The sequence below is a fragment of the Uloborus diversus genome, chromosome 7, assembly GCF_026930045.1.
Source record: "Uloborus diversus isolate 005 chromosome 7, Udiv.v.3.1, whole genome shotgun sequence".
NCBI lineage: Eukaryota > Metazoa > Arthropoda > Arachnida > Araneae > Uloboridae > Uloborus > Uloborus diversus.
In genome coordinates, this window is record NC_072737.1 from 29,102,655 (window position 1) to 29,114,136 (window position 11,482).

Genomic DNA, 11,482 nt, shown 5'->3' on the forward strand with positions numbered 1-11,482 from the left:
ACATTAACTGCTTCTATCCAAACATAATTATCCCCGATTTTGTTTTCTTGAGTAATTAATTCCAGCGCGAGAAGATTAATTCTAAGGATGCTACAAGAAAATGCATCGGCAAGTTATTAAAACTGAGTAATATTGATTTTTCAATTATTCTTATTAAAATTTCAATTTAAATACAAATTAAATTTTCTGCTATTTTCTCATTCTTCTTGCATTTGCGTTGGCAACTTATTGTTTGATAAAAGTCTAGTCTATTATTTTGTATTAATTACTTGAAAAACAGTAATTTGAAATTTTAATGATGTATTAAACAGTTAATTTTAACTAGTAAACATTTTTATAGCTTTAACCAAGTAAAATTAGAAAAAAAATTTAACAATGTCTAAACATTTTAAACTATGGATAAGCTTTATTAGAGTTCAAGGTGATATGTCTTCCTAAGTATAGGCATAAGGACCATTCCATCGTCACTTGCGGGATAAAAAGATTTTTAAATTTCATTAACATTTTGCATATTTCTTAATATTTTAACTAAACAAAAGTAAGCAATTTGTTTAATCTTTATATTTGATACAAAGATACTCCTGATGAAGTTATATAATGTTAAAAAAAAATTTGTCATTTAAAATTTAAAGTATTTGCATGCGTCACGTGCGGGACACCCAAAGTCAACCTCTTGTAACTTGCTTCGGAATTAATTACTGTTTTTACTGTATTAATATATTAATAATAAAATAAATTTCAGATTTTGCGTTTAAAGGTTCCAATGGAAAGGAAACATATCTCATTTAGTGAGAAACAATTGTTTAAATCATTGAAAAAAAATTCTGTACTGTGTCATTCCACGAAAGAATATTCACTTTGTCCCGCACGTAGTTTATTAAAAAGCTATGATTAAAAAAGGTAATGACGAAATATTTTGTTTGACGTTTTGCGTAGCGCCTAGACCGCTCGGCGAATTTTTATGAAATTTGGCACAGAATTAGTTTATAACATGGGGGTGTGCACCTGGAAGCGATTTTTCGAAAATTCGATTTTGTCCTTTTTCTATTCCAATTTTAAGAACGTTTTACAAAGCAAATTATCCTAACATGGGCGAGTAAATTACCAAATTATCATAACGTGGAACCGTAACATGGGCAAGGATAACAAATTGGCGAGAACATAGCAAATTGGCGAGAAATTCATCATCCATTATTTGTAAATATACAGGCGAACCAAATGACCGTTAAATTTTCTACTACGGGCAAAGCCGTGCGGGTACCACACATTTATTTATAAAATTCTCTGTATACTTTAAACTTTCTCCCTTTCACACACGCGAAAACACATACGTAGAGTTGGTGGATCGAATATAAACCAAAATTTGATGGTAACTGTATTTTCTTTATTAATATTAAAGCTGAAAGTTTCTCTGTCTATATATCTGGATCTCTATCTGTCTGGATCTCTGTGACACGCATAGCGTCTAGACCGTTAGGCCGATTTTTATGAAATTTGGCACTAAATTAGTTTGTAGCATTAGGGTCTGTACCTAGAAGCGATTTTTCGAAAATTCGATTTTGTCCTTTTTCTATTCCAATTTTAAGAACGTTTTACAAAGCAAATTATCCTAACATGGGCGAGTAAATTACCAAATTATCATAACGTGGAACCGTAACATGGGCAAGGATAACAAATTGGCGAGAACATAGCAAATTGGCGAGAAATTCATCATCCATTATTTGTAAATATACAGGCGAACCAAATGACCGTTAAATTTTCTACTACGAGCAAAGCCGTGCGGGTACCACACATTTATTTATAAAATTCTCTGTATACTTTAAACTTTCTCCCTTTCACACACGCGAAAACACATACGTAGAGTTGGTGGATCGAATATAAACCAAAATTTGATGGTAACTGTATTTTCTTTATTAATATTAAAGCTGAAAGTTTCTCTGTCTATATATCTGGATCTCTATCTGTCTGGATCTCTGTGACACGCATAGCGTCTAGACCGTTAGGCCGATTTTTATGAAATTTGGCACTAAATTAGTTTGTAGCATTAGGGTCTGTACCTAGAAGCGATTTTTCGAAAATTTGATTTTGTTCTTTTTCTATTCCAATTTTAAGATACTTTTACCTGGCAAATTATCAAAATGTGGAACCGTATCATGTTCAAGCAAATTGTCGAGAAATTCACCATCTATTATTTGTAAATATACAGACGAACCGAATGACATTTTAATTTTCTTCTACGAACAAAGCTGTGCGGGTACCACTAGTTAGTAATAAATCTGTGGCAGGGCTTTGTCTGTATGTCTGTGGTGGAAGAGACGGGCTTTTGTGTATAAAAGCAGAGTGGAGAGATGCACTGCTTCAGAACACATTAGTAAACAAAAGGTGCACGCGTCTCTTGCGAAACACATCATTTTAAAATTTCTGACCAAAAAGAAAAAAAACCTTTCGAAATATTGAAATGGCTTCAAGCAAAGTTCGGGGAAGAATTTTTTCGCAGAGTAGAGTGTATGAGTGGGCTAAAAAAAATGTGTGGGAGGAAGAGAAGATGTGGAAAATGAACCTCTTGAAAGTTGACAGCGGACAAGAATCTCTGGAGAAAACATTGTTGTCATTCGTGACATTATTATATTGAAGAATAATGAATGCGTGATACAACTGTGGCTTTTTGGATGAAGGAAAAGCTGTGTATCACAACAAGTGATGCCAACAACCGATACGTTACGCCTTTTTTCTCCATTAAACAGCATTTATTATCTCTATTATAGCAGCTGTAACGAGAGGGAGGGGGAGGGAACGAGAGAAAATTTAACTAGACACCCCTAGAACGCTATCTGTACATTTCAAATTTATCGCATTGCAACTATCTTTTGAAAACTTAAAGAAGAACTTGAAACACCACGCTTTAGATGAAACAAGTGTAGAAGAGTTTGTATGCAATTGGATCCACACTCCGTCTCTCTTCTTTCTATCACGACAGCATCAAACACTTTTCAACCCACTACAGAAAATATGTATCAAAGGAAGATGATTACAGATGTAGAAAAAGGCAATGCATCTGTAAATGTTACTGGTTGATGAAGCACATTTAAAACGAAAATCTTGTTTATAATTAATCTAGTATCGTATAAAATATTTGAAAAATATTGTTAAAAAACGAAATTTCGATCATAAATAAATTTTAATACCTACTTGACAAAGTTTTAAGCAGGCACACACGGGATTTAACTGGGTACTAGAGCTTTTTATTCGAAAATTTTCATCCAAAATTCCATCATACAACATTCGATTAAAAACAACATCGTTGTTTTCAGTTAAACGATTTGTAAAAACAATTACTGAAGTATAGTATTTGCTTTTAAGCTATCAAGAGAAGTTTTTAAGATTTATAGATATGTTTCTGTTTTTGAATTTCTCTAGTACAGCATTTTGATAAAAATAGGAAAAAGTAATGAACGAAAACTTTGGCATGTGTTCCAGTAGTTTAATTTTTTTATTTAACATTTTTACCCGTTAAAATTTTCGCTATGAACGAAGAGCTAATAACATAATGCACTTCAAGTGAAGTAATGCCTTACTATTATTATTTATTCGTTTTTTAGTATTTTTTCAATGTTAAACAGCAATATTTTTCAAGTTTTTCCAGGACATATTCGCTTGAACCAACAGCATAAAAGCCGTTTCTTTTGTTGAAAATTTGCCAACTAAAAATGTTTCTGTCGCTTATAAGATATTTCTACTTGACATTTTAAAGAACTAACTTTCCACTCCACAATAGTCAGCGCTTAAAATGATAAAAAAATCTCATAAATTTCATCTTATGCAACGCATTTTTTCATAGTTTTCAGCTAAGTAGTTCCTGCTTGATGCTCCTTCAACGAAACGTTGAAAAGTTGGTTTTATCTCATAATGACTTTCTCGTTTGAAGAAGCTATTGCGTGTTATATTTTTACGCTAGTAGTGTTAATACAGATGGAAGCGGAGAATTTATTTTAAGTTTCTTTGTCATAGGTGATAAAAAAAGTCCTACGATTTTTTTGTCAATTATTTTTATAATAATTAAGCGTTCAATGCTGTAATAACGAATGCGATTTACAACGAGAAAAATATTTAAAACACCTAAATTAGTTAAAGAAAGAATGGAAAAAGATTAACAACAAACTGTTTCTAAGTGTGTGTGTGTATATATATATATATATATATATATATATATATATATATATATATATATATATATATATATATATAAAAGGGTTTTTCTTATTTATATATGGGAAAAATATTTTTTCGGAATTCAACAAGTGACGCCCCCTAGTTTTGTGACACTATAATAAAAAGTAACGTGTGCAAAATTTGAACTCGATCGGTCAATAATAACACGTGCCCCTAGGCCGTTGAACTTTAACACTTTTGATAATTTTCCCACAAATCTTCCGAGTTTTTACTTCAGACCCAGCACATCGTTTCTCCTAGGTTTGCAAACATTTTTTACAGTGAGGTAGCACTAAAATTAACTTTTTTAAGTACTTTATATCATCTGAAGATTTTACTTCGAATAAGAATGAAATAATGATTTATAAACTTTTCTTAATCGTACGCTTTTCTCAATGTATCTCGATAGTGTGTATCTTTTTTCCGATAGTCTTGGACGGTCTGTAAAATAAATTGCTTTGTGACTCATATTTGGTAAATTAGTTGTGAAATTCTTCGATTAATATTGTGCTCCTCTTTCAGTTGTATCATTCAGTTTTCAGTATTTTAATAATCTCTCTTCCCTTTAAATAGCTTAAACATTTTGCCGTGAATCAGGATCAGATAGGAAAAAATCTTTTAGCATTTGCAACTTATCAAACAATTTTATTGACTCGTAATTGGTTCTATAAAGAGGAAGATCTTTACTAAGAAAGTATTCTAAATCATCTACTGTTATCTGAAATTTGTTAAACAGTCATCAGACACGTCTTCCTTATCACAAGCATTTTTTGGACAAGTCTTTTCCTATCTTCAAATTTAATTCCTTCATCCAATACGGACAAAGCTACTAGTTTATCCCCTAAATACCATAAGTGATTTATGAATTTTCCAATCACTGCTTCTGCTGCATGTTTGTCGTCATTTCGTCAGTGCCAGTTTTTCAGACATATTATATTATTCAAAGGAGCCTCGATTGGGTTGCTGCGAGAAACCATATCTTCATACAGCATTTAATTGTAAAGCAGCTTTGTAAAACAGCATTGAAGTTCTTTCTTTTCATGTAAGGTCAATTTAAATTGTTTCCTAAATATAAAAATTTTCAAACAAAATTCCTTTTGCCACCCATGTGACTCAGGGATAAGTTCCAGGTTTCCGAAAACATATCCCTGTAGGAGGAAATTCACCAGGAAATATTGTTACAATTTATGAGAATTCTCTGTAATCTTTCTCAATTCCGCTTTTTAAGAACAATAATATGTCATCCACTTCGTCTTTTAGAATTTAAGTGGTATGTGTACTTGATTGAAATGTTATAAGTTCTGAATGATGGAGATCTTTCAACAAAATTTTGAAGCGCTTAAATAATTGAATATCTGATTTAGAACTAAGAAAGGCGAGAACTTCTTTAAGGACACATTCTGCAGTACGATTTCAAGTGCATGATGATGGCAATCCAAATGTAATACATCACCATTCAGTGTTTGCTCTAAAAAATTGCATGCTTGCATGCACAATTTATACGGTTGGTATTGCAAGTCGTTGTATCAAACACTACAGCTAGAACAGTTAGCAATAAAGATCTATTATCTAAGATATCATATACAACTGAAGAAATATATAAGGAATTCCGAGTAGCTGTTCAATATTAGGACCTGAAGCTATCACGGTAATCCTGTCGGAGTTCTTTTTCCAGTTACATCTGGATGTAGCTTTGTATCCCAATGAATAACTACAAAATCTAAATTTAAATTCATGAAATTTAATTTTACCTCTCGAAGATTTTCTTTTGCTCACTTAAGGAATATACGATTGATCACTAGGTCGTTTGGATTTAAATTTACTGCATCTACGTAGGCTGTAAATAACTGAACAACATCTTTATCCCTAATATGGCATTTGTCTAATAGTGATGAAAGGCGAGCAGATATCAATATTTGTCAAGCTTTTTTGCATTGTGGTAGGCCAGCTGTAGAAAGCAAAAGTTCAACAGGTTAGGATAGATACCCATTTCGGTTTCTAAATCTTGTGAATCGCAAGAATTTGATGGTAATAAAGGACTATTACTGAAAAAAAAAAGAAAATTAAAGTATAGATTTCTACATTGTTCCGATCTGGATATTTTTTTTAATTTATATTTTAGCTATGGAAAATACAGTATATTTTTATGTTAGCAGTAATAGAGGATTTTTCGAAATTTATATTTTAAAAATTAAAAATTGCATAAGCATTTAGGTATGTTTATAACTAAAGAATAGCGAATTAATATATAATTGCAATTACTTATATTTATAGCATTGAAATCTTGCGACTCTATTTGACACACCTATTATATACACAGGGAATTCTGTAAATCAACACCCGCAAAGCCTGGAGGAGGCAATTTGCTGTTGTCAAAGATCGTTCATTAATGGCCTAGGTCATTCATTAATGGACTATAGAATCCTTTGTGTCCATCCCTGGGAAGAAACGTTCTGCTGCCGCTTGGTTGGAACAAGCGCAGAATAGCGGTACGCTTGACCCAAGACCATTGGTGTACATTTTATTCTCTGTAATATGTTAAATTTTACAAAATTAAAGTGAGAGAATGTTTGATCTGGAACTGGTAGCACCTATTGCGGTTCAAAATTACTTTAAATATAAAACGTTAGAATATTTTTACATAAAGATGAGAAAATCCGCAATTTTTTCTTCGAAACTCAAAAAAGAAGGCCCTAGGGGCACGTGTTAATATTCATGGATTCACTTTAAATTTTGCAAGGATCATTTATTTGTACGATGGAACAAATTGAGGGGGCGTCGCGTAAAATATCTGCAACTTCAAAAATCAGGACCTATATATATACCAGGAATTTATATATATATATATATATATATATATATATATATATATATATATATATATATATATATATATATATATATATATATATATAATATATATATATAGAGAGAGAGAGAGAGAGAGAGAGAGAGAGATAGGTACAACCCATTTCTATATTCTTCATTATCTTTTTTTTTCCTGCGTGAAGACCGACTACAATTTTCAAATTGTGGTTCAATATTTGCATATCAATACTTCCTTGGATTAACACATCAAAACTTTAAAAACATTACGAAAACGCAAATAAAGTTAAGCAAACTAAGCAGCTATTATGTTTGATTTATTATGAAAAGATAATGCTTCAAGGCACTAATATATGTTATTAGCAAGTCCACTGCTAAACCGAAACTATGCGTTGGTTCGTTTTGAGACTTGAGTTTTGCCAATTTTATCGAGATTTATTGTACGGGTAACGATCGGTCATTTTTCAATTTTTCACAGCCATATGCTTAATATGTTTACTCTCAGTCTAATGCTTAAAAAACAAAAAGCAAAAATTTGCATTCTTCTTATATTATTTTCCAGTGATGTGATTTATTCAAAGCTCAAGTTATGCTTAGACCCTAGCATGGGACAGGCCAGAAATTATTGCCTACGTCTCAAAATGAAAATTAAGAAAAGAGTCAGGGAAAGAAAATTTAATTTAAAATTCAATAATGTTTAAAAAGAAAATTTATAACTTATTTCAAAGAAAGTTTATCATTGATAGATAAAAATAACCGGATTACCAAAGTTAAAAAATAAATAAATAATAATAAATAAATAAATAATAATAATAATAATAATAATAATAAATAAATAATAGCAGGGGAGACCGGGGTTAGTTGTTACAATTTTTTTCAATATTTTTTTACGCTAAAATATTTCAATTATTTACACGCGTAACACTTTAAAATGCATCTAGATTGCTTAACATTCATAACATATTTTTAAAAAATGATTAGAAGCCACTACTCAAAAATATTTCAAGTTTTTTGAATAGATGTAGATTGTAACAACTTACCCCACCACGGAGCATGTTGTTACAGTATATGGGGTTAGTTGTTACATGAGATATATTTTAGTAATGAAATGAAATTTGCACATTTTGTGGTTTATTCTGTTAAATTTAAAAAATTCTTAACCACGTTAAAAATCAAAAACTTTTTGACTTTACAGATTTACTTCATTAATGACTTTTTTTAATAAACTATCATCATTATTATCATTGTCCGAGCGCGCGCGAATTGCAATTTTCACAAGCATATAATTTATCAAACCTAGCACATCGGTCATGTGTCCATTTGTCACAATTACGACATTGAAGCATTTTATTTATTTATTTTTTTTTTTTTTTTTGGATTCTAAGCACTAAGGTTTATAGCACTCTATGCAGAACCAGTCTTCATTATCTTCATCCGAAGGACGCACTATTTGGACGCACCTTTCTGCATTTTTTTTTTTTTTTTTTGCCTTTGTGTCTGTAGATTACTTCTCTGTTAGACACAATTTCCTTTTCACAGATTTTTGCTTCCCAGCTTCGGCTTGCAAAATATTTTTTACTGGTGTATATGTTAAAGTGGTGCTGACCTACTGTTTCCGCTTGCGAGCTGTCTGCACTTCTGCACTGCCAGCAGCGTTGGAGAAAGACTTATACATTGGAATAATACACTATTTATTATTATTATCATTGTTGTAATTATTATTATTATTTATTCAACCATGCATATTAACAATAAATTAAATCATAGAATGAAAGAGATCAGAATAATTATTATTATTACTATCGTCATCCAACTACAGTACTTTATATGAATTAAATCATGCAACAAAACATATCAGAAATACTACTTACCACCACTAGCATTTTTCATCTTACTGCAGAATTTCTCTAGTGTCATGAAGTTCATCGGCTGCCTATCGTTATGAACTACCTGCAATTACTTCTTTAGCCACATCCAGGTATGATTCTTTAGGTGTTTTGCCGCTGTCCGTCTTGTTTTTATAAACCCCCGCCATATCACATTTAAAAAGAAAACATAATATTAAATTAAAACTTGCGTGGGGCAAGTTGTTACTTGTAACAACTAACCCCAACAAAATTGTAACAACTTGCCATATACGACGCCACTTCAATTCTTGGCACATATTACTGGTATTATATCTTTGTAAAAAACTTTTAAATATATTAGCACTTACCTGAAAATGTAGGCTTTCACGTGGTATAGAAATAAATTCGTTATCTGCAACGACTTCGTCACAAGTAGAAAAATAACAGGGGAAAGAAAAATTACTTCCAGACTCAAAAAACCGTTTTCCTTGAGCACTCTCCATGCTACTGACTGCAAGCACTCCAGTGATTGTCAGGGAATGCAGATGGGTGAGTGCTATCATCTACTGCAAGGAAAGTCAGTTTCTCCTGGCGGTTATTTTTAAATTCGAATGTAACAACTTACCCCGCGTAACAACTAACCCCGGTCTCCCCTGCAAAAAACGCCCGATTATAGAGCGCTCGAATTATCCGCTGTTTGAAAAAATCTACGGATTTTTTCACATTTTTTAAAAAAATTTAATGATTGTGTTCATGTTCGCTTTTAGATTTTACATTTTTTTTAAATTCAATGTTAGTAGATGCAACGTAGAAATATTTTTAGTTATAATTTGAATGTACGTGTGAGTGCTAATAATATTTTTAAGCTATTATGCACGTAAGTATCGTTTTCTACCTATTAATGGGATTTTCCGTGGTTATCGTGCCACCCTATTCCTAAGATAATCGGGAGTTTCCTGTAATAAGTAATAAAAACACAGCTGAACGGCATTCGTTGAGTGCACAATGATGACATCAAACGTCGTTTAAAAAAGGACATTCAATGAGGACATAATTTATTCAGTGAGATTAGATGATACGTGGGGAGAAATGTATGGTTCGTTGGAGCTTGATATGAAACTTTAAAAATATTAGAATAAATGTGCTGTTTTGTAAGTTATATTTCAATGGTAATCCCATTGCAATTTTCATCATTTTGATTTAGTTTATCAGAAGGAGTGTTTTCTTTTATTCATTTTTAAATGATCAAGGGACGCGGGAACGTCCTCTCCGCCAAGAGAACCAAACGTCAGCCAACAAAAGCAAATCCACCGCCAAGAAAAACGAAAGAAAAAAGGGACTAAGGAACAGTTTACACGACAGAACAAGTTGGGGATTTCTGGGTTTTTTTTCACGCCTCTGTATCACAGTCCCATGAAGACCCCCGGGGTTGATTTTTAGTATACTCAATCTCTAGTAGCTCCTGACGACATAAACCAAAATACGATCCCCAGGTCAATCAGGGGGAGGAGGAACTCAAGTTAGAAAATCGCAGTTCAAAAAAGTTTTCACTTTCATTGACAGGGCTACAGCCCAGACGAAAAGACGAATCAAGTTGAAATTTCGCACACACATTCCTTGTGCCCTATTGATGTGTCTTTTGTGCCATTTAACCCCCTTCTCCTCGTTTTTACCCCCCCAAATTGTACCTTCCCGGGGAGCTGTGGTAATGATTTTTGGTAAACATATTCTTGGGGGGCCATTGAGTACATATACGAAAATTCAACTTCCAAGGACATCATGGGCCGGAGTAATTGAAGTTTGAAAATCACTAATTTCCCCTAAATTCTTGTGTACTTACTCTTAGCTTATAGGGTTTGTTAATCTCTGACTGCAATTTGCAAGGCTAGAACAGATCTAAGATCTAACAATTATTCAAAAGTTGACTTTGGGAAGCTTTTTGCTTTCCAAGCAACCACTTCATTTTGAACAGCTTTTCGCCAAACAGCATAAATAATTTAAAGGATCTATCCATATTTCTAAAGAGTTGAAGGTGGGAGGAGGTTCTAACGGAAGTAGATGTGATGAAAGAGAACAGGGAGGATGATAGTTTGGCAGATACTTGGTCGGTTAACTAGATATCATAACTTTTTAAGGCTGAGAGTTTTGGGGTTTAGGATGAAGGCCTTCTATTTTGTGCGGAAAAGTTAAAGGTTTTCTTGGCGAGGAAATTTTTACAACAGGGTTGTTTTTGATGAGATAATTTGTTTGCGTTTTCCATAGGATATCACGTTTAAATTTAAATTAAAGCACGCCTCACACGCTCGTTATTGCGAAAAACATAATTTGAATTTAAAATGCCAAAAAATTCAAATTTCCATTTTTTTTTCTTTTTTTTTTTCTTTTTTGAGGGAGTGTGCAAATGAAGAAGAGCGGCAAAAAATACGAGGATATGCTAGGATTTGCATTAGGACAAGTTGCAGTTAAATTTGAAAAAGAACATTAGTATTTAATTTTTAATTATTTAAGCATTTAGTATGACAAATTATTTTTGTTTATTTTTAAGCGAAAATGTGGAACATTAGTTAGCACAAAAGCATTATTAACTAAACGATTACTAA